A 24,284-nucleotide genomic window follows, 5' to 3' on the forward strand; every position below is an offset into this window, starting at 1 on the left:
TGAGAGAAGTGGCAGATCAGAGGCAGCTCCTGCTTTGTCCCTCAGAACAAATGCTGCATAAGCAGCTCCAATGGAGCCCCTGCTCCTCCCATAGACTCCCAGGCCTGAGCTGGAGGAGCTGGAAAGGAGAAGGCCAACTTTCTTCCTATTTATCACAGGGCAGAGGAAAAGCCAATACCAAAAGCCATTAAAATCTCCAGGTTTTGTCACCCCATCTCCACATGTCCTAGTATCCACAGTAACAAATGAGCTCATCCTTTCTGCTCCAACTAGTGTGCAGGGTTCCCCTGAGCCATGCCTGGTCTCCAGGGCTTCTCTACCCTGCTGAACAAAGACACACAGCTGTGATGAAGAATAGTACATGAAGTGCCAGTTCCAGCTCCTTCTCCGTTTCTCCCTTCCCTGGCTTTTTAGAGGGAAATTTGCAAATGCCTCATATCTGTGCTCACCAGTGTCGTAGTTTAACCCCAGCAAGCAACTAAGTACCACGCAGCTGCTCACTCCCTGGCCCCGCCCCCCCCCCCCCCCCCCAGTGGGATGGGGGAGAGAATCAGAAGGAAAAAGGTAAAACTTGTGGGTTGAGATAAGAACAGTTTAATAGAACAGAAAGGAAGATGCTAATAATGATAATAATAACAATAATAAAAGGATTGGAATATACAGAACAAGTGATGCACAACACAATTGCTCACCACTCACTGACCGATGCCCAGTTAGTTTCCAAGCAGCGATCTCCCCAAGCCAACTCCCCCCTGGTTTATATACTGGGCATGACATCACATGATATGGAATACCCCTTTGGCCAGTTTGGGTCAGCTGTCCTGGCTGTGTCCCCTCCCAACTTCTTGCACCCCTCCAGCCTTCTTGCTGGCTAGGCATGAGAAGCTGAAAAGTCCTTGACTTAGTCTAAACACTACTTAGCAACAGCTGAAAACATCAGTGTGTTATCAACATTCTTCTCATACTGAATCCAAGACATAACACTACACCAGTTACTAGAAAGAAAATTAACTCTATCCCAGCTGAAACCAGGACAACCAGGAATTTGAACTCTGATGGTAAAGGAACCTCAGTGGCAAATGGCACCCTTACATGGGGATATAGAAGGGTTATGTAGAAGGTGGAAATTACCAGTAGGAAGTGCAATGAAAGGCATAACTTTCATTTTTCAGTATCAAAAAGCTAGGACTTAGGAAGTGAATGCAGTCCATCCCTGAATATGGGGAGATTCCTAGATTTGAATATTCATGGACCACAGAAACCAAGTTGCAGAAGTTTGGGCTTTTCGACCAGATCTTTTCCGGCAGGAAACTCTTCATCCTCAACAAGGGAACACTGTCCTAGAGCAGTGTATTGGGATATCTTTTCCTGACCTTTAAAATCTCTGGAAATGACCGAACAGACAGACAACGCTGCATGTCATAGCAACTGGACACAGGTAGAACAAAGCGCACACTGCAAACAACAGCGTTTCAGACCACTGAGCCATTTCTACCACTTAACGTGGTTTGAAGTGCATCTTCTGTTAACTGGTAGATGTGGCAGAGCAACAAAAACCACATGTGCTCCCAACAATATGTGCTCACTTCATTCAAATGTTGAACCACCACATTATGCACCAGTTGAAGCTTTTGGATGTGTTTCAGTGATAGCACTGAAAGGAGCGCATTGCAATAAGCTTGCCCTCAGGTCAGAAAAAAATAGATAACTGTCAATCAAAGAGGGATTGCCATAACAGATAGGGCAGCTGCAGATAAAAGAAGACAGTACGGCATACATGACTGCTGTTATCAAGGAACTGAGATTCAGAAGCAGATAAAATACAGCCTAGACACTGCAAAGTGATAGAGGAATGTGTATCTGATCCTCACCAACTGAAGGGCTACTTGCAGTCTAGGCAATTTCTGTAATGCTTTTTATTCCCTCCTGGTTCAACTTTATTCCTTCTGTCTTAAATAAGGTTGCATTTCTCCCAGACAGATATTTCTCTATCTGCCAGGCATAGGGAAGGCAGACTGCAGTATTTGGATTTGATAAAAAAAGAAAAGCAGAATGCAGCCTCATCTGCATATAGGCAATTGTCTGATAAACTATGGTATTATTTCTCGAAATGGCCAGAGAGATGCCTTAATAAGTGAAAAAATAAAGAAAGAATCCCTCGGCACACAGCAGGGAAGGAATATGGTAACATTCAAAGCCTGGGGTAAGAAATCCATGTATTTCCATGCTTCCTCCCTGGCATAGCAAAGAAGTCCTCTCTAAAGTCTCACATGATGAAATGTAAAAACAATAAAGTACAGAGACAGCCAGCACATTTTATGCAGTGGAAATGCCTCTGGTTCTGAAACATGATGTGAGTTGCCCAGATCATCTTGCACTGAACCAGATAGTGAAATCTCATCTGACAGTCCACCAGCCACACACGTACATACACACAAGCACATACACACATGCTCCTGTTCAGACAAATGCATCACAAATTACAAATGTACTGTTTGTCACATATGGTACCACAGAAGCAAAAAGCAGGGAGACAAAGGTGACAGGCCACTGCCTCTGCAAATACATTTGAGTGTTAGTCACTGTGCGCCCAGATACTTGGGCTAAATGCTAAATTAAACAATTTTCTCCTTCATTAAACACTGTTGCTTCTGGACTTGGCTCTGTCTCACTGTACTGTCTTCATGGGACTTTCTCATCAATGCTTACTCTACCCAAAATCAGAATTCTACAAGGAGGAAGAAATGTTCTTTGCAGCTTATTTGCTAGAGAAGGGGTTTTCAACACAGTTATCAGCAGAGATGATCTCTTACATGGCAGATGCACTATAATGTTGTTAGATATGTTTCATTTTAAAACTGAGGAATCTGATTTGCTGCTTTACTCGCTATTGCAGTAGGATGGTTTCCATGGATACAGTCTTATAGGGACTCTATTTTTCCCCTGTTGACAACAGTACAGAAAGCTAAATTCTCATCTTCATTGCACCAGCATAAATTTGAAGCCAGGGGAACGATTCCCAGATTTAACCCTGAGAGCAGAAGTTGGCTCCCAGTCTCCTTCAGCCTTGAATTTGAGATTTTCAGGTGGATGGTGATGGAGTGGAAAAAAAATAGGAAAACAGTTTCTGTGGGCAGCAGCATGGGCTGATGGACAGGACATAGGAAACAAACACAGTGCCTCTGTATGAGAAATGGAGAGAAGTCAAGGCACAAAGCAAACAAATTATCTGCTTATTCAGAGGCTTGGTGTCTTGCCTGACATTTAACTGCAAAAATACAAGTCAGGTTTTGGCTATAGAAGACCTTTTAATTATTTGCATGGGATTGGGCCAAATATGACCCCATTTGTTTAAATGAAGGGATGAATCAGTTGTTACCGTTCTGAAGAAAACCTGCTTCACTTCTGTTTTGCTGTGATGGCCAGGAAGGCATAAGGGTGGGAAGAAGGGGGAAGCGAGAGACTAGTGTCCAGTTACAGAGCAGGCTTCTTCATTCAAACAGGAGAATCTTGCCCTATCTGGAGTACAGTCATGGAGACACTGAATGCAAAGCAGATCCTCAGCTCGACAATGCGCTGTACAAATCTGATGGCATTCATACTCACCAGCCAGCAAATAAGAAAGAGTAAAAGGAGAGCCTGGTAATCTCAGCTTTTTCGACCTGAAGTGTAAAATCTCTAGTTCTGTTCCTGACACCAGAACATGCAGAGAGGGGCAGAACCAGAGTCCTCCAAACAACACTGCGTCCTACCTCTGCCAATAGGCTGCAGTAGGTGCTTGGAAAAGGAGTGTCAGAAACAGGGCAAATGGAGAATTTTAAAACCCAAAATAACCAACCTCCTATCTTCTGGCAACCAGCACTCTTTGAGCTAGACAGTGGCTCCTCCTGGATGTCTCTGTTCAGCGCTCCCTTTTCCAAACTCACTTAAGCATATTAACTCCAAAGCCTTCTAATTTATGTTATGAACGTTTAGTTTGTTTGGTGGGTCTTTTACACACCTCTTAAAATCTGATGTCTGCTGTGCTGTATGTATCAATTTTGCTTTGCAAAACTTCCAAAATACTCCTTTTGAATTTCCTCCTTTTCTGATATCTATTTGCCTCCAAAACAGGCACTGTCCCTTTTGTGGCCTAGCAACGCTTGGGAGATTACGGACACTGTTGTGACTGTATATTCACGGCAGAGGCCATGCTTCAGTATGTAAATCTGGGGTCTCTGTGTAAACAAACACCAATAGTCCAGGGAGATAAAAAGCACAGAAATCCTCAGCACCAATAGATTTTATGCATTTTTCTCAAAAAACCCCCAAACAAACAAACAAACAAAACCCCAAACCCCAAATCAAAACATTTTAAATCTTGCTAAAGTAAGAGCAAAAAATTTGACCATCACAGTGAAAGGCATGAAGCACTGTTGTCATGAGCTAGTACTCATGAACAGTAGCAGAGGGAGCCTGCACTCTTTTAAGGAAATGTCCAAAATGAACACAGTTTCCCATCAGGTCTTATGCAAGGCTGTTCTGTTTTAAGCAAACACTCCTTGTCAGATCTTCAAGAAAGGCTAGACTGTATACATCTGGTGTGGTGGTTTCTTATGCCATTCAAATCATGGGGACTGAATCTCATTCACATTTGAAGGTGAGAAAGACATTCGTAGTTCTTGGACAGCAATACAGCTCAGGATAGGGAGAAGCAAAAAAATACTGTATGTTAGACCTTTCCTATGGAGTAAGGCATTAAATCTAAGCCTCTCTCTACATGCACTATGGCAGGCCTATTCAGGTAAAGCTTAAAAGATCTTGTGGCATTTAATGATAGTGGCACCCAGTGATGACAACTGCACAAATGATACCATGATATTGCAGCCAGCAAGTTTCTCTCTTCCCACAATCAGCTATCCTCTCCTTTGAGGTGATTATATCATCCAAGCGGAAACTGTCAGTCCGCAGGTCAAGATACAGGAAGGATTATGGGAGATCCAAGAAAAAGGAAGGTCCTCTTTGTCTTTATTTCTGATTGAACGATTCTCATTTCACAACAGAGATCAAGGTAGGAAAGTGCAGATTGTATTGCCCCATCTCCTCTTTATTGGTCTGCTCTAACTGTGATACTTTCCAAATCTACCTCTTTTTCCTTTCATGACAACTTTCCCTCTAACTTGCCCCAAACGGGCTCAACTCTTTTCTCTCACATGCTGTACATTCCTTCTGCTCCCTCTTGGTGACCAAACCTACTTCAAAAGCCTTTTCCCTTTCCCACATGCCTGCCAAGCTGATGCGTCCTTGCAGCTCTTTACCCCTCCCAGACAATCCTGCCCACTCTCAAGGGCCTGAAAATCCCTCTTCAGGCAGCCAGCCTCCTCCCCAGACTCATAAGATCCCTGCATCCTTGCCTCACAGGCTGAGTCTGAAGCAGTGGTGAACAGCTGGGAAAGGAATTTTTCACAAAGGAAGCAATGCCATAATTTAGCACTGGGCCTTTGCTATCATGGGCTCCTCTCCTCCTCCCCGCTTCATTCTGCAAAGGAAATGTGCTGACTCTACAGGATCCCAACCTGCAGCATGTTGTAAATGATTATGCACAAAATGAAAATCGAGTGCTCAGCACACTATGGGAGCAGACAGGCTTGCACAGCACCTACAGTGTCATGGCTGCAAAAGACGGTCAAGCTCTGTTTAACTCCAACAGCAGCCACAGAACTAAGCCTTGGGCTCTGTGCTTTGGTCACATTAATAGAGGTGCGGACCGTGACTGAAGGACACAGAGGTGGGAGAATCACAACCTAAGATTAGGCAGGACTAAGGACTTTTGTGTGTGTGTGTGTGTGTGTCCGCCCCAGCCACTTTGTTATGTTTTTCCATCTCACAGCCAACAGAGGGGAAAAAAAATCAAGCCAGGGTGGCTTCTGGGCTATGATACACAACCAGGGAGATGTTTGCAGAGAAATCAAAGGCAAAACAAATTCTATCTGACTTCAGGAAGGATGGAGAGAGAGCGTTATTTACAGCAGGAGATGCTAGACAAAACACTGCCTCAGAAATTTTCACAGCTCCAGCTTTTCAAGAGAGATTGTGCCCTCTGTTTTCAGCTGCATTTTTAGGAAATATTTGATTGGGTGTTAGCCTTAATTAACCCTGGTGCAGTTGCATTTCTGAAATAAGGGACGGTTGTATTTTACACAAACATCAGATGGGGCTTGTCAGCAGCAGGAAAAACATTGAGGAAAAGGAGCAGGTCTCCCGTCCGTGTAAATAGAGGGTGCTGCAATTTGTGGCTCTTGGAGAAATAGAAGCTCAATCTCCCTTCCTCATCCATTCCGTCTTCCCTTGATCATACAGGCAAGTTGGGTTTTGCTCTGAAAAAAGCACTAAGTAGACTGTTGCTATAGCAACCAACTCCCTGCCACCCATTTATAATTAAGATGGTGGTCTAACCACCTACAAAATACATCTTGCAAAAACCCCAAGTTCACAGCTTCCTGAGTAACAACTGAATGTTTTTACAGTGAGTCTATCTGATCAGGGCAAGGCTGGTTAGGTTAGTTTGCTAGAGTGATTAGGTATTTGGAAGTAGCTTGCTACTGAGATAGCAAAAAGATGCCAGGAAACAGCAGGGTTGCAATTTAAGGCTTTCTTTGCTAGATTTCTTAAAATTTCAATCAATAACAAGATAGTGCTTGAATCATCTTGTCTCTCAAAAGTACTCTTCAACTATAATCTGTACAATTTTGGAACACCTAATGAAACATACTTACAAATTTAAAAATGCCCTTAGCTTTTTTTCACAATTCAAAAGCTGTTTTACTTAAAAAATCATGTAATAAAACTAATAAATAATTTTACTGTTAGAGAAAGGTATGTTAGTTTTCCCTTCAGTGTTTATTAAAGGACATGACAGCTAGACTGTATGTTTGAGTGCAGTCCTTGAAACACAAATTAATTGATGATGTTCATTTAAAAATGACATTTATTGCCGATTGAGGGCTGTATGATGCAAATGATAGAAACATGAATGCTTTATGTTATGAGATTGTATAGAGATAAACATATGTAGAGACACTAAAAGGAAGAATTCTCTCTATTGCTCCCTTGACCTCTGAACGTTACACATTTTATATTATCAAAGGTAAAGATACTGTACCCATCAATTTATATAAATTGTAATGCCCTTGGCCCACGGTGGTTCAGTCAAATAGCCATCAAACTATACAAACATAAAACACTGGGGCAGCTTATTGTTTCCCAAATAAGAATAGTCTATTGCAGCATGTTTCAAACTTAATTAATTAAAGGGCCATTTAGTCTTTGAAATATTAAAAAAAATCCAAAGATGAAGCAGGCTTTTAAGAGAAGTCCAGAGACCAGGCAACTTTCATTTAACCTAAATATTGTTCATACTTTACCTCCATTTTCCTCCTTTTTGTTTGTTTTCTTGGAAAGATGTATGTTTTTCTCTTTATTTTCTCCATTGTTTTGCTACTAACGTTTATAGACCCGTAACCACCTCAGAACCCCAAACTGCAAACTGCTGCTCTGCAGTGTACTTCTGAGCCCTCCAAAAATTCTAGATTTCATGATCAGAAAAGGAAGGTTCCACCCTTCTAGTCACCTTCCAATAAAAGCTTCTTCTTTCTAGCTTGGTTCTACCACTTATCAGTCACCATTGTCTACTGTAACACTATTCCCATTCTGTTGTTTCTCTCTATGCCTTAATTATGTTTTAGGAAACCTGTATTTTTGCAAGGCCAAATCCTGTATTTAATTTTCAGCCTAACAACCAGTAAACACCATTAAGAATTTTGATTTTTGATCAAATTAAATTGATAGGATACTGCTTTTAATAACTGTGGGATTTCCTCAGAAATCAGTTTCACTAATCCCCATCATGTGAACCACGCTGCACTGAGCTGTGCTCTATCTCCCCAGATCAGCAGGGTAGGATTCTTTCCTGAGCTGAAATGTGACCTATGTCAGAAGGTATGCTATCTTCCTGTATTTGCTAAAGTAAAAATGAAAAAGTCTATAATTGCAGTAACTATTATTGGACACTAACTATTATTGGCCTAATCGTGAGTAGCAGAGTGACCTCAGATGTATTTTGGCTTCTCTACAGACAAATGATTGAACTTCCAAGTTGCCCCCAGTGTCAGACAGTGCTGGCAAAAAAAAAAAAAAAAAAAAAGAAAAGAAAAAAAGAGTAACAACCAGTTTCTCCATTTCTTTATCTAATGTTATACCTTACAGTCTACCAAAAGGAATGGAAAATGAGGCAATTCAAATGAATGTACATAAATCACCTGACTGGACATAGACCATAACTATGATTTTTCATCTAGCAAACATAAAAATATTTATGCTGAAAGTCAACAGTGAATGATAAATCATTACATTTATCCTGGTTATATACTTCAAGCTATAGAGGTAAATTCTTGCAAGGTACAACCAGTCTTCTGTAGGAATGCACTCTAAAACTACATACTTTACTACTGCCACACAGAAAAGGCCTAGGGGATAAGGGCAGGAGACAACCATAAAAGAACAGCTTGATTACTTTTCACCTGTACTGAGAGCCAAGCAAGCCAGCAATGAGCAACCAGCAAAGGGAGGAACACAGTCCCCTGCAAGCCAGCACCACGTGGCTTGAGCAGGATGAATGTTGTATACCAGATGGCCCTTTTGGCAATTCAGGAAGCCACTGTTACGATTCCAAAATGGAGGTGGTGGCCAGATCTCCTGCACTGAGCTACAGTTACTGTAGCTGAGCTGACACTGAGGAAGAAAGTTAAAGGAATGTTGCAACATGTATAATCTTAAAAAGAGCAATGAAGATTTTATGAAGTACTGGTATCTAGGAAACCTACAAGTGAAACATTGGCAACAACCTAGCTATCTTCTAGGCACTTCTTTTGTTATACTTCTCAAGATCACATACCTCTGTACTGCATATGCCCAGGATATGCAGGCAGTGTGCAAGACAGTTGATCCTCCCCAGCCAACACAACATCTGTTTCTGTGTTCCTATGAAGCATAGATTTCTTCAAGTGCTGACAGCTCTCCATTATTTGGGCTGGGAAGACCTGGATAGCTGAAAAAACATAGATAATAATGGGCTCTCAGGAGGGCACTGCAATAGGACCAAATGTTTTTTGCATGGAAGAGCTTCCATCTGGCCTGGCCTGCTATAGCAGCTAAGAAACCCAGACAAACCTACATTCTGGGAGAGCATATCAGACACAGCACATTCCCACACATTTACTTTGTGAGGCACCTTAGCTAGCCCTGTGTGCACAGTCTGCTTAATCCACAATCTGAGTAACTGCCCACGGATCATGGAGCATTAACTGTAATTGCAAATCCACTGGTCACTTCTGACTCCATTCAGTGATTTGCTGAAAAGCGCTGCTCCCTATGGTGCACAGGCCATGCACCATCCTTTCACATCTGCTTTTCACAATCTGCTTCACTGCCCAGCCATCTCATAGTTTCTTCATGCTAGCATGTCTGTGGGATAGAGTGGGCACAGACTTTGGCCCAAGAATCACAGTGCTCAAATCAGCTGCATTGTTTAGTCTTTGAGGCCACTTCTATTAATAAATGCACTGTTAGTCACTGTGATTTCTGATGGGATGCTACATGTGTTAAAAGAATGAATGCTTCATGTAGCTTCCAATTAGCTTGGAAATGTTTTCTGGTTCTTTGCCTAGAAGGACTTAGACAACGGTAGCATTGTTAGCAATGAACTGCCACCTCCTAATGTTGAGTTACAAGAATTAGTGGGTTAGTAAACTACCACTGACCTCCTTTTATTATTTTTAATTACTCATGAAACTTTTGAAAAATGCTATATAAAAGATATTTTAAATTAGCAGAAATTAGGACAGTATGTATTTAGAATAGATGAGTTTATTTGCAACTCTATGGCACCAAACTATTGTTCAGAAACAAAAAGACAGGATTCCTAAATATGTTTTAGACTGGCTTCCCCATTGGTCTGTAACAAATCAGTTCAGCAAAACCAGTCTTTTTAAAAGAAAACTGCTTTTTGGCAATTGTAGACCCTGAGCACTCTCCATCAGGACATGGTGCCAAATTTTCTTTCTTCTAATCATCAGACTCAACCTCTTCACAATTTTGTGCTACTGCCCTGCTTCTGCTGCTTCTTTCACCTTTCTTAGCACTGATTCCTTTCTGCAGGAGGAGAAGAGATACAGGCCTGAAGATAACATTGCTAGAAGCCGCATTAACGTTATGTGCTACCCCCAGAAAAGAGGTTGCAGAGAGAACAGCTCCTTATCCACCTCCTTCTGTCTTCTCTTGTATGTTGTTTGGACCAAAGCCGCAAGACTTCCAGGAAGGTCTTTCAGGAAGGGACTTCCAGACCCTCTGCTGCTGCTACTGGTGCATTTGCACTCCTCTTAACTATATATGCCTCTTTTCTTCAAAGCAGAGAGACCACCTCACCCTTAACCTGACCTGCAGGCACTGTGATGTTGTCTCAATCCTCATTTTATTTATCAGCTCAGGAAATCTATAGAAAGTATTCTGTTATCTAATAAGAACCTCATATAGCAATCATCCACAGAATATAAATCAATAAACTTCCCCTAACAGCAATTTATCACTCATTGTATCACACAGCAATCCTCTTTGTGTTATAATTAAAGGCATAGAAGTTTAAAGTGAGCACAATACAATGACGAATAATGGCCCAATAAAAAAAACATTTCATAGTGGAAAAAAATCCTACTATCAAGACTGCTTTCTCTAGCACCCAGGAAGAAAATCCTTAAGTCAATTAAGGGCCTAACTATTATTGAGTTAAGCGACGTGAGCATTGAAAACCTTGCTTTACTATGCTTTCAGACAGGAGATTCCTGACTTTTTACAGGAAATAGTTACTTAGTTCCTTAGACATAAGTCTACAGCAACATAAATATCCAAAGAAACATAATCAATTGAAAATATTTCTACTAAGTTATAAATTGGCACACAGTATATTTCTTTGTGGTTTTTGGGCATACCTGAAAAATTTGTCTCAGTAAGAATAAAAATATGTGTGTTCAAAAAAAAAATCAGGAAAGTTCATTGCTGTAACTTTAATTTTTTTCTTCACTTTTCCACCTGTGTAGTTCCCATATTACAGTATTGGGAACATAATAGGTAAAGTCTCATTATTAGAATACTTCGCCAATTTTTCAAGTATGCTTTCAAATTTCCCTTCCATTAACTGGCAAAACTAGTAACTTCCCCAACTGCAACTGAAAATTAGAGACTTCTCTAGTGGTTTTTTTAACGGGCAGTGGTGTTACATCTGCTTATTCAAGAAAACTCAGTTCCACTTTCCTGTGACTACTGTTTGATCTCCATGCAGGTTTTCACATTCAAAGTTGTTACTGGTAATGGGCAAAACGCCCTTCTACTGAACAATTCTAAAAATCAATCAAATGTTAGGGAAAAAGCATAAACCAACCAATGCTGGCTAGCAATGGATCTGCTTAAAGGGCTCAGGTCTTTCTTCAAACATAGTCTCTTAAGATGGGAAAGGATCACCGGTGGGACTGATTTCCTTCTGTTTTGTACTCCACTGTCAAATACCTTCCAAAGTGGCAACTCTGAACTCTCCATTAATTTATAACTTGTTATTATTTCTTAACCACATTTCCATGAACATAAATACCTAAGAGTATAAAGCTCACTGAATGATGTCCTTCACTGATTTCTGGAAGCCTTGTGTCTTTTATACTGTGGGATCTAATTGAAAATGTTCACAAAATCTTTGTGTTTTTATCAAAATTGGAAATTTGGAAAACCTCTGTTCATTTCATCCATGGTATCAGTGAGGTTCACTTCAGTGGGTTTTACAGATTAGCAAGGCATGAAGGCTTAGAATCCATTTGTAACATAATGTTTCAATGACAAGAAATGACAAGATTCTGGAATTTCTTCACAGTATTTCATAAAGCTGAACGTATAGTTTCCATAATTCAAGTCTTCCTGAGGAATTCTGTTCTCATAAATGAGAGAGGAAGAGAGACAGAGACAGTTACAATACACAGACAGAAACAGACAGATTTTTAGGATGGATACTTTTATTAATAGATTGGACACTAAACAGTTGCATTTATGTGAATAGCCAAAACTTTCATATTGGAGCAGATGAAAGCCCCATTTACCATCTCCCCAGTAGTGAACAGGAGTGAATGCTTATGGAAGAGCAAATAAAAAATGTGGCAAATAAAAAATAATGGCAAATAAAAAATAATACGAATGCTCTAGTATTTCTCACCATCTTGCAATCAGTGGTATTAAGCTATCTAAGCTAAGGGCAAACAACATTCATGCCATTGTATTTAATAAACAGACCTATCTTCCATTAGCTATTTAATCTCATTTTGAACCAATACAAAGTTTTGGCCTCTATGACATTCTGTGTTAATGAATTCTTAATTTTGCATTGTATGGGGAAAAAAATTTTGTACTTTACATCTACTGCCTCAACAACATTTGGGAGCCTCTTACTCCCTGTATTCTGAGATAATGAATCATACCGTTTTCACCAGTTGTGTACCATTCACGGATTATGTTCACATTCATAACAGTCATCTTTCCAATATAATACACAAACATACATACAACAGGAATATTAACTATTCTCCTTGAAACTTACACAACTTATACAAGTATCTTAATATTTTTCATTAGGTCATGAAAGCATAGCAGTATGCTATGTATTAGTGGAATTAAGGTGTCATATAATATCACTTTCTCTTTTTTCTTCTCCAACTTTTTATTAGAAATTTTAGCCATAAAATATAGGAAACTTAATCCTGCTCACTGTGTCCTTCTAACCTTCTAAGTGACTTTCCAAAGGGGATGCAAATGGAAACTTGAAAATGTGACAACTTATTCATTTGTGATGTCTAAGTAGCCAATTTTCATCTTTTAAATAAAACAGGATGTCAACATACTGTGTAGAACTGCTGTTACGATGTAGTGGACTTTTAACTGACTCATCTGTAAGCATACAAATGCTTACTAAAAAGAAATTATAACTGTGTTAGTCATCTGCCTTTATCAAGTAGAGTTTCCCTTCCCCAGATGGTAAGGAGCAAGAATGCCATGTTCAGCTGATCATGTTGCAGTTGGGAACTCTTGGACTTAATTTCCCAGATACTCCAACCCATTCTACATCCACATCATTTAATGGACATGCGAGTTTACAATAGACTGTGTCCTAATTTTTGGACATGGTGGGGAAGGGCAACAAAACAGTCTGTGCTGTGGTTATGAGATGAAAAAAGGTCTGTGGTTCAACATTCTCTGACAAAGTGCTGGGTAAGCAACCTTAATGGGCAGTCAAGATGATGGTAAATCACAGGACAGATTCTTAGGTTTGATTAAGGACTGTAAATCCAGTGGATCCTCTCTCCAAAGACTGCCTGGGTTGAAAGGGAATACCTGGATGGCTGAGAAAAAGCATTCAACAGTATTATAAAAAATCAGTAACATTTCTGGGTCACAAATTCATATTGGCCGATCTCCAGCTGGCAAAGCAACTCTATAGGATCTGAAGCAAGAGAGCATCAGAGCAGCCTGCATAAATGACTGAAACAGAGGAATGGAAAGATGACACAGAAATACTGTCCTCTCCATTCAGTGTAGTGCTGGGCACAGCTCAAGTGTTACTGCAGAAAACTGTTGCACTTGTGCTTCCATCTTTCCATTTACCTCTGGGTTGAGTCTGCTTTTAGAGGAGGTCCAGTAACACCAGTAGTATCTTGCATGTTTTCCATAATTATCCAAGCAGATCTGCTTGGATTCAACATATGTGGCTCACTCTGCCAGGCTCCTGGTAATAACTGTTAACAGAAAGATCTGCCAGTCTTCACACAGAGATGAGGGGTTTAACATTTAGTGTTAGAAAAAAAAGCATAGTGTCTGAAGAGAAGTGTGTTAAACCACAGAAGGGTTTGCAGAATATCTAACTTAACATGAGGTTTTCACCTAGCAGAGAAGACAAGGTGTCTTAACTTCTGTAGCACTCTACAGGAGTCTGTAGGAGACGCTCATTTCCCTTCAACAGGAAGGGAAATGAGCTCATCTCTTAACATGAAATCTGCTCCACAGTTCAGAGCCTTTGTGATCTGTTGTACCCCATCACTGGCAATGCAAGCTATTCAACCTGGCAGGAATCTAGAAGTTACAAAGCCCAAAGGAAATAATTTGGGCATTTGCCCTTTGCCTACCCTGAGGTGTTTACCAAGGCATGTCCTAGACGGACTCATTTGTTTTCCTTCTTGTTTTTCTAAGAGGCTGCTATTAAGTTAAACCTATATAGCAGTACAGTCAGTTCTAAATAACAGGGTTATAAAACTGAAAGAAGCTACTATAGCCCAGACCAATTGCTGGTTTTATGTCATGAATACTGCTAAACATAGCACAGGAAGACTTCCTTCTCTCCTCCTCCCCACCCCACGCATGGCTGACAGCTACATTTATCAGACTCCCAGCCCTGACAGTTAAAAAAATAAGTTAGTTTCCAAAGTTAAGATCACCTTCAGCAATAAGAATAGAGTCACTTATACTAGTTAAGATGTAATTCTATATTCATCTCTCTAGTTACCCGCATGACACATACTGAACCTAAAAGCAAGTTTTGAAAATAGATCTTTCTAAAACACACTCAAAAAATGAAATTCTTAGAATAAAATCTTAGTTTTGTTGGTATCACCATTTGCTTTTTTAGCTTGTCAGAGGCAATTGAGTTTCTTTGTTAAAGAAAAGAATGGACTGTTGCTGGAGTTTGTCTGACAATATAAAAACAAAAAATGCAATGCAAATACTTCAGAATCCTGCAGAAACTGTCTTTTAAAAAAACACCCTACCAGATTGGATCAGTTCTAAACTGCAAGCTCAAAGTACCAGCCTTTAGCATCATCAGTGCTTTTCTTATAGACCTTGTCAGACCATGCAGACAAAAATTTACAGTCTTGTGTGCCTAAATTTAGATGTTAAAAGCAGATCCAAAATTCTGACTCAGCCTATATATTTCAGCTGTACATATTCCATTGGGTCAGAATATCAGATTATAAACCAGGGAAATTCTAATTACATTAGTCCAGAAATGAAGGAACAGTTGAAGTCATCCTGCCATTGAACTAACTGCAGGCAACAGGAAGGCATTAAGTAGATCAGCTCATCAATAATGGAATATGTAGACTTTCAAAACTAAGTAGGTCAGTGGTACATATTTCTGTTTTATCCTTGGATAGTCATTCAGCAGCCTGCTCACAGTAAACTCAGACCGGCTCCTTTCTCTTCTTACCAGACAGCCTTCAGCATCACAAAATTTACCAAACCCTGCCATCCCTGTTGAGAACTTGTGATCTGAAAATGCATGAGAATTGAAGCTGGATAGTTGAAGGCTGTCATCCAGGACAGCTGTGATGAAAAATGCATTGATATTGCTTATTCTGTATCAGCTGGGGGTGTGTAAGGAAACAAGCCTGTGTAGCTGCTAAAAGGTACAATTCTGCATAAATCTAATCCTGATCTTCTGTATTAAGTAGAATGCTTCCTATCAACAGGCATTACAGAGACTGTTGCAAATCCATAGAGATTTTTCCAGGGATTTGAGTGGGTTCTAAATCAATACCTAACATGACTGAAACATAACATTTTGAGATACTTATGTGAAGTGGTGTTACTTTTGGTTCTTTGACTAAGAAAATACCAACAGAAGAATAGAAATGCACTATTTTGGAAGTCCCACTTTTCAGTAGTGCTGTAGGGAATTAATTTGAATAATTTCAGTTAAAGGAAACTTGCTCTTTTTTCCTCTTTTTCAAATTGTTGCCAAAGGGATGTAAGTAGAAAGCTGCCCAGTCAGCCTACCAGATACTTGCTGAGTCTGTGCTAAAAAAAATGTCAAAGCTGATAGAAAAGGAGCTGTCCAGTTCAAAGTCAACATCATCCAGCCCTGCAGGAGAGTAGCACAAGTGGAAATGCAGAAGCAATTGTCTATTCAAAATTCAGGGCAACCATGACATCTAATACCTTCAGTAAGAATGCTGTTGATTGATTAACAGAAATCTGCAACAGGGTTCTTGCTGAGTACATTAATAACCAGCCAGGAGTTCTGATAGCTAAAGACAGTGTAGAAAGCTGAACAGATTTCCCCTGACAAGATTTAATAGGCATTATTTTTACTGCAATCAAACTAAATAGGAAAAGCAAAATCTAACAAACTTATCATTTCTCTAGGGCTACCCAGATGGTGACATCTCAGTATGGCACACCACACACAGGAAGACAGAGGGATTCAATAACTTGATAAGTATAGAGACCAGATATTAGTCAGTCTGGTAGCTTCAACTGTTAAATAACATTTTTTGTTTGGGTTAGCATGGGCAACAACTAATACAGAACATATCAGTTGTTCGCTATTAATTTCACTGATAGTATCATATTACATTCAGAGAAAACAAAGTATATTCTTATCTCCTAAATGATACAAAACATTCCTTATTACTTCTGTTAAATCAAAACATTTATTGGAGAACACATCCAAAATGAAAAAATACTCTAGAACATAAAATTTTTAAGTCTAATATATTTGCCATCCCAGGACACTTTTCATTTGTTCTCCCCACTCTCCTTAACCGAACAAGTAATTTATGTGAGTAATGAAAATAATCGTATTGTGCAGCTTTTAATCTATTATTCAATAGCTAAAAGGAAAGTAAAAATCACCCTTTCTATCAATAATTCAGCTTCAGTGCTAATGCAGCCATTCAGCTGCCCCCCTCACCAGGTCCTCATACATTTTTAATGCTTAGGCTTTTTGTTAGGAGGTCAAATGTGTGAATTCTGGTTAGAAACACAGTTACCAGGTGTGTGAAGGTCAACTAAAGAAAATACTCCTATTGCCAACAAAACAAATTAGACTGGCAGGACTGTAAAGGAAAACTGCACGGTAGGGTCCTCAATGCCTGACTTCGCTGAAGACCAGAAAGGTAAAATCCAGCTGCCAAAGCTGCCCTGACAGCCCTGACTGGTAAAGAAATGGAGCTCTTGGCAGTCCTAGTGAAGCACTGAACAAACTTCAGCCCCCTTTGATGTTGCAATACAGTATGTGTCCTAATTCAGCCTCTCCTGCAGTTACTGTTAGCTAGTCTATCAGGATCCAAACCCAGATGCTGGGGCAGGTCCTCTTTCCAGAGCACTGTAGACAAAAGGTCAAGGATCTGATGACAGCAGTGTTTCCCTCACAGCCAAATTTTTACTGGTTTGGATGATACTGTAATTTGGATACCTGCCACTAAACTTCAAACCTGGACTGCCTGGACCAGATCTCGGCATCTAATGAGTCTACCTGGTCTCTTTAGCTTTACTTCCAGAGAGGCATTTTTAGAGAATTGCTCTTTAAACACCACAACAGTTTTTAAAGTCCCAGAGGTATAGACGGCTTCCTCAGTCCACCTTTCCTGCAATGTGTGAATCAGGCACTTGCAAGAAAAACAAGAAATTTGTTAGCAAGGCTTTTTCATCTGCTAATAACCCCCTTTGAGAACGTAATTTTCTCTAATAGTACAGTTATCTTCTTCGGAAAAGATTAGTATGTCAAAAAGTCTCTTCATGGGGGCTCCACAACCTCTGAGCTCAGACAGGCACCATCTCCTCTCAAGGGTGGCAAAGAAAACTCCTCTGAGTTGACACTAGAGAGACCTACGAACTTTTAGACCTCTCCCAGGAAGCAGTGCATGTGAGCCTGGCATCAAGGAGCTGCTATGATCTTTGCATGCCCTCCCATTCTGTCAGATGGAGGGGTTCTGGCACCGAGATGGGACCCTTCCCACATGTTCCTGGAATAAAACATTCCTCCCCCAGTATGACAGGCTGCCCCAATCAGTCTCATTCCTCTGCTGAAGGGTCAGCAATTTAGCTGAAGTTCTGAACTGGAAGTGGTTCCATTTTATTTTTACCTCTTTGAAAACTCTACATGACCCAACACTTCTTATGACAGAAAAAGTGAAGGATTTGCCTTATTTCATCATGGCACAAAATGAAGCCAGGACTTTGTAAGCTACATCATCAAGGTTAGTTGACCATAGAGAATATTCAGGCAAGTGTAAATTTCAATTTCAGCTTTGCAAAATCAAAGAATAAAGATCATGTGATCATTTCTGTTGCTGCCATGCCCACATATTCCAGACCCAGATGTCTGACTTGACTTGCTTCCCCTTTACCCTCCTTCTCCCCTCATGTTAAGTGCTGTATAAACAAAGATCTGTTTTGGGGTCTGTACTCCAAAGAGCTAGAAATGATGTCTAAAAATGACAATGCAAAGCAAATGCCCACAGATGGATACAGACAGATGGAAGAGTACAAGGAAAATGAGACAGTACCAGCCACCCCATCAGAAATGGAAGTGTCATCTAGTGTTATCATCTTTTAGGGATGGACTTCCAAACACAAGAAGCCCTGTAGGACAAAACATTACATTTCTTCTTTGGAAACATAACAAGGAGACAATGCAGACTGGTATTGTTGACTAATCATAAACAAGAATCAGTATTTAGGTAGATTAGGATACAACTGACATGATAGAGATTGGCCTTCAGAAGCCCTGGAAGGGATGTCAACCACCAAATGATGGATGTTATAGGGTAAGAGAAATGAGGGAAAATACGCAAAGCGACAGGTATTTGGTTAGCATAACCAGACAGAAGAATACCATATTTGTGACAACATTCTGAGTGGGTATGAACATGCTTATCAAGGCCAGAGGAAAGGGAAATTCTGATACCTTGGAAGTAATACGAACAGAATGTGAATTACAGCCTTAGTCATATGGATAAAAGGATTTTATGAACAGAGTAGACCAGATGCAGACACAGTCTGGATGAGAGAACAGAGAGAGAATTCTGAGTGAAAGAGCACTGTGGTGACTTGCAGGATAGTAGGCTGTTCTCAGCAAAAGAAAAGGAGGTGGCTCAGGAAAATTAATTGCAAACATACTTAGACCAGTTTGGTACTTACTAATGATCGCTAGGGTCTTGTTTGCTGACCCTAACTTTAGCAAGTCAGCAAATACACCACAGATGTGCAACACAAAGATGACACAGGATTCACTGCAATCCAGACTGACTGTGCCCTGCAGACACAGCCAGTTTGTACTTGGCAATCAATGAGCCAGATGCAGTTGTAAGACTAACTGCCTGTAAATGATGTCTTTTTTTAAAACTGCAGAATTTGAGAGACTGTATTGCATTCATTACCATTTCAATCAAGAGCAGCACAATGCAGCACTGACAAGATTCAAATGACTATCCAGTATAAATAACCTGAAAAGCTCATGATAGCTAGGGGAAGAGATTATTTACAGACTATTTTATTATAGGCTTCCTATTTGGCAAAGATTTTGCACATGTGAACTTGTCCCATGCATCAGACAGATGCTGGCAGCTGTGCAGGCAGCTCTTCCATAAAGAGAGATAAGAAAAGAAATAAGGTTGGGGAAGGTGTAATGGAGGCATGGAAAATTGATTTTTCAGACTGTCTGTGACCTTGACTCAGAGGTTGAACATGAGCTGTGAAGCAGACAATGAGAATGAGGACAAGCTACAGACAGCAAAACTGCAAACTTTGTTTGCAATCAGAGATCACAGACAAATTTTGACAGCCCGACCTTACCCCCATAATCAAGTGGACTAAGCATGTGTTGATATTTTAACTTGCAGGGACAGTTGGGTATTTATGAAAGCACAACAGAGCTCAAACACTATTCCTCTCAGAGATAACATTTTAGAAGGATGTTATTCAAGTCACTTGTGATAAAAAAGAAGGAAGATAAATTTCTATACAAAATATCAGTTATTTTATTACATTGCGATACTCCCATTTGTTCACATGCTCACAAAATACTTCCACTAATTCATCTTCTGGTCTGAAATTTTTTAGGATGGGTCTGCAGACATGAAAAGATTCAAAGAAAGAATGTAGTCATGAAGGTAGAGAAAAATGCTAGTCTCTGGTAAACTACATGAGATACAGTTAAGAAAGGCAGGGAAGAGTGGTGGCCTAACATTTGCAGTTTGTCACTGCATTATGGGGACAGATACAAACTCATCTGAACAGTTTGTTCAGAACTGCAGAACAACCAGGGACCACATTACTACTACATGACTATGTTTCTCCAGCAAGAAACAGTCCAAGAGGCTCTATTTCTGTTTTCTTTCTGTGCCTTTTCTGTTGTGTAGCTTGGGGAAAGAAGGGACTAGCAGGTTAGGCTAGGTCCACACTTAAGAGTGCTTTGTCAGCACAGGTATTATGTATTATAATATTATGCGGTATGTTATGCTGGCACAGCATTCTAAGGCAGATGCAGCTTATAACAGCAAAAAAAGTTTTTACAGTATAACTTCTTGATTACCTGGGATTGACAAGTTTTGTTTTTTTTTTTTTTTTTAAAAAAAAAGGTGGCTTCTGGCAACATTACTGTCTGTCAGGTCACACCGCAGTGTCCTGATCTGTGCATAACTGCATCATAGCAAAATCTGTAGTACAGTCCTGGCCTTTGAGCTATGGAGGAACCTCTGCTCTGCCTAGAAAACCCTGCTTTGTCTTCTTAGGACTTCTAGAGTGGCATATAAAGTCTGGAGAAGGACAGGGCGCGCGCACTGGATTTCTTCCCTGTGTAAAGCTCATTCTGATTCAGGCTGAGAATTTGAGTTCTACAGGCAAGCAAAAATGCACAGCATTCAGGGACATATTATTACATAAAGGACCAATTTACAGCATCAAGATCCTTTGGCCTTTGAGCAGAGTTCCTCTTAACTCACAGGGCACCAGCATGGCTGCACTTTGGTGTGGGCAGTCAGTCTTCAGCAGGACTGAAATCCAACCTAGTATTGCCAGTAATATCAGGAGTTTCCTACAAAATGTGCTTCTGAATAGAAATCATAGTACTCTGTTTTGTTAGTGTGCAATAGTGTGCTCAAGATGCTATTCAGAAATGATACATGGCCTGAGAAACTGAGGTGACTGGGAAATGAAAGCCAGTCCTGCAAAATATTTTGTTTTTAAGAAATTGGGCCAATTCATGATTACAGTATTTTAAAACCATATTCTTTATGGAAAGGGAGTTTCTGAATATCTCCATGGCAGACCACTGAGATTGATTATCTGTCTGTTTTGTGTGTGCTGCTTATGATCAATTTTGTTCTACTAATTGGCAAATCTTCTAGGCAGTGAGGCATTTTTCCTGTTTTCCTGGAAGAATTTTTTTGTTCCAGTAAAACTGAATTTTCACAAAGAATGTTTAAACTTTTGAAAAGTAGTGCATTCCCCATCTGAAAATCATTCCATCAGAAAATTCCCAGCTACCTTCTAATCTACACAACCAGCTGGAGCAATTAGCTTTGCATGATAATGCTAAAGCAGAGCTATTAACTAACATTGGCATCAAGGTTACAGCAATTCAATGGCCAGGCTAGACAAAGAATGCTTCAGGGCATTCCCTCATGGTAGAAACTGCTCCTGCAAAGAGCCTGCCTCAATTTCCCTTTCCCAGTGTCTACTTAAATTAAGTTAATCAGCTTTCTTTTTTTTTGGGGGGGGGGGGGGGGGGGGCAGGCGGAGAGGGGCAGGGAAGCACTGGGGTCTCTATTGATCTCTTAACTGATGCTGTTACTAAGCTTCCAGTCCTGATCTCCTCGATTCAGAATCTCCTCTTCCTGTTCCCCTTCAACTGCAACCAGCAGGCTTTTCTCCTAGCTTGGAGAGTCCATATTAGCCCAATCTTCCTTCAGATACACGGTTAACTTCTCTCATCTATTCACTCTCAGTGCTGAGGCTGATAACACAGACATATCTTTGTCCCAGATGAGAGGAGAAACCTTATAAAGCCATACTACAAGATTCTTCACCCAGGCCCTTAAGGGACCAGTGGCCCTACATTCTAACTTGCCCCTGACATTAATAGCTCCCAAGACACTCTTCTCTCTAGTAAAGGCTACATCAAATATTTTTAAACAGATTTCCTTAGGCACGTGAGAACTGATCTTGCAAAACATCCCTTCTGGCCTTAAAGGGCTAGTGTTCTGCTGCAGTGAACAAAAGATTAGAATGTGTTCCTTGGGTAACCTCTAGAAAACTGTATGATGCAAGAAGAAAAATAACCAAAAAATTCAAGGCATGTACAACAAGGCTTAGAAATTCAACTGGTACAAGAAAAAGTCACACCAGAAACAAGAAAAAATCTTCAAATGTGCTTGTAGGAGGAAGGAACTGAGAGTCAGGACATCACTGAGACTATACCACAGTTTTAATTTGCAGGTACAGCTGAGATGTCATGAAAACTGCATCATAAAAGGGGAGCTGCTAGAAGGAACTGATTAATTAAATAATGTCAGTAAAGGCAGAGCTGATATTTGCACATAAATTCAAAGGAATCTGCAGATGAAATGACAGAGCAGCCTAGGAAATATTAAAAAGTCAGACATTCTACCAGAGAACTGGACCTAGCAGTAAGGATGGCGACCTCCGAAATTACAGGCTGCAGAGCCCTCCTGCACTGCCAGGCACACTGTCAGGACTCGAAAAGCCAGCTACCAGACCTACCACCCTGCTCCAACCCTTTCTTGTTCAACCGACTGGTACTCCTGCTCTGCTGTGCCACCTTGCGCTCGCTAGCTGACAACACACTGCTTCTTGAAATGAGTTAACAGCACAAGTAATATAATCATTAAAGTCCTTCTGGCTTAAACTTTCTGAGACCATAATAATGTACACGGCAGCCTATGCCAGGTGACACAGCTATAAACAGGACGCATGAATACTGGAATGCTATACTATCAAAATTCTTGTGAAGGCCAAGATGCTCACAGATGTTTTCAGATTTATCAGTGATTACAGGCAGAGTTTTGAGTTCATAGCAATTCAGATTGTTAGGTAAGATCTCATTTCTCACAACTGGACATGAGGACCTTTCTCACATTTGCTACCAGAGCCATTGCATTGTCTCCTGTCCTTGTCCTCTGGACTGTCAAGAAGCATGTCCCAGGGCCCGGAGCAGGGGACACACATTAAGAATTTCCCTATCCTGTTACCAGTTCTGATGCTGAAATGTAGTATTTCGAATAAGCAATTCAGAACCCTGAGTCTTTTACTTATCTAACTGTAAAATGGATATGACATTTATTTTACCAGGGTGACAGGGCTTTGGTGTGATTTTTCACAGCAGATGGGACTGTAGAGATCTGCAAACTACATAACTTTGCAAGCTGACAGAAGCACCTCTCTGAAGACAGGACATGCACTGGGAACTTAGCAGAGTACATTCAACAGAAGGAAGTCACAGCAATCCAAACAGCTCAAGAAGGACTTTGCACTTAGCAGCTTTTCATATCATTTTTCCAGGCATGTGCTATATCTCTTGGCTTTTTTCAGGGACTGGCAACATTCAGGTTACTTGGGGGTTTTCAGGTGCCAAAAGTCTCTCATTTTTGGCAAGCATCCTGAATGACTTGGGGCATGGCAAAGAAACCGTACTTGTTAGCAAAAAATCTTAGGAACGACACAACTTGGGAGTCAACCTGATAAATTCCTCACTGCAGTCGACCTGGCCTCATCAATCCTGGCATACAAAGCCCAACCACGGAAACATACGTATTATGTAAAATATTGGAGCGAGGACCCCGCTGCTTGAGGCTGCTAGAGCAGAGCCACACAGAGGTAACGTACCCAGGGTCTGGAAGCCGAAGATCAGCCACCAGGTGTCAGAGCTCCACTGGCAGTCCTGCCGCTTTCGCCTCCCGCATGGAGGGGAATCCTGCATCGCCGCATCGGGAGCTGGGCACGCTTTGGCAGCTGCCAGGCTCTACTGCGCAGTGCTAGAGGAGGCACATTGGTTCCTCAGCACCTTTAAGCCGTGGAAAAACAGCCTCTAGATCAAGGAAAATAAACTGTAGTAAGCCTACGAATATCACAGATTCCTGTGCTGGCCTGACAAATACCGCTGCAGTATTTGTGTTTGGAATTCTCGAAGGATTAGGCCTTCTCCCCGCTTGGAAAGCGTGCCTGGGTCAGGGAGCAGGCAGGAACGCAGCTATTCCCAGCTACTTTGAACGTGGGCACAAACTGGGGAGCCATTTATGCTACTGCCTAGGGAAGCTGACAGACTGGTTGTGTATAGGAGACCCTAGCATGAGTTTCTGAATAACCACTTAAGTATTGAAGGAGTTCCAGAGGTGTCTTTCATTTATATAAACTGAAATATAAAT

At 40.7% G+C, this 24,284-nt stretch overlaps 1 protein-coding gene across 5 annotated transcripts in view; it reads left to right on the forward strand.

The window, feature by feature from the left end:
* Window positions 1-24,284, forward strand: part of AMER3 (APC membrane recruitment protein 3) — a 43,174-nt gene that overhangs the window by 13,168 nt on the left and 5,722 nt on the right. The window contains exons 3-4 of one of the 5 annotated variants that reach the window (XR_003925423.1): window positions 7,927-7,977; window positions 10,198-11,026. The exons of 1 other annotated variant lie outside the window; for it this stretch is intronic. The gene's annotated coding sequence lies outside the window, so the exon portion shown is untranslated. Of the gene's footprint in view, window positions 1-2,896; window positions 4,558-7,926; window positions 8,236-10,197; window positions 11,027-15,328; window positions 15,358-24,284 lie in introns of those variants that run through there. 3 more of the 5 variants (XM_030028413.2, XM_030028411.1, XM_030028412.1) reach the window with 3 other exon arrangements.

The sequence above is a fragment of the Aquila chrysaetos genome, chromosome 10 (genome assembly GCF_900496995.4).
Source record: "Aquila chrysaetos chrysaetos chromosome 10, bAquChr1.4, whole genome shotgun sequence".
NCBI classification, from domain to species: domain Eukaryota; kingdom Metazoa; phylum Chordata; class Aves; order Accipitriformes; family Accipitridae; genus Aquila; species Aquila chrysaetos.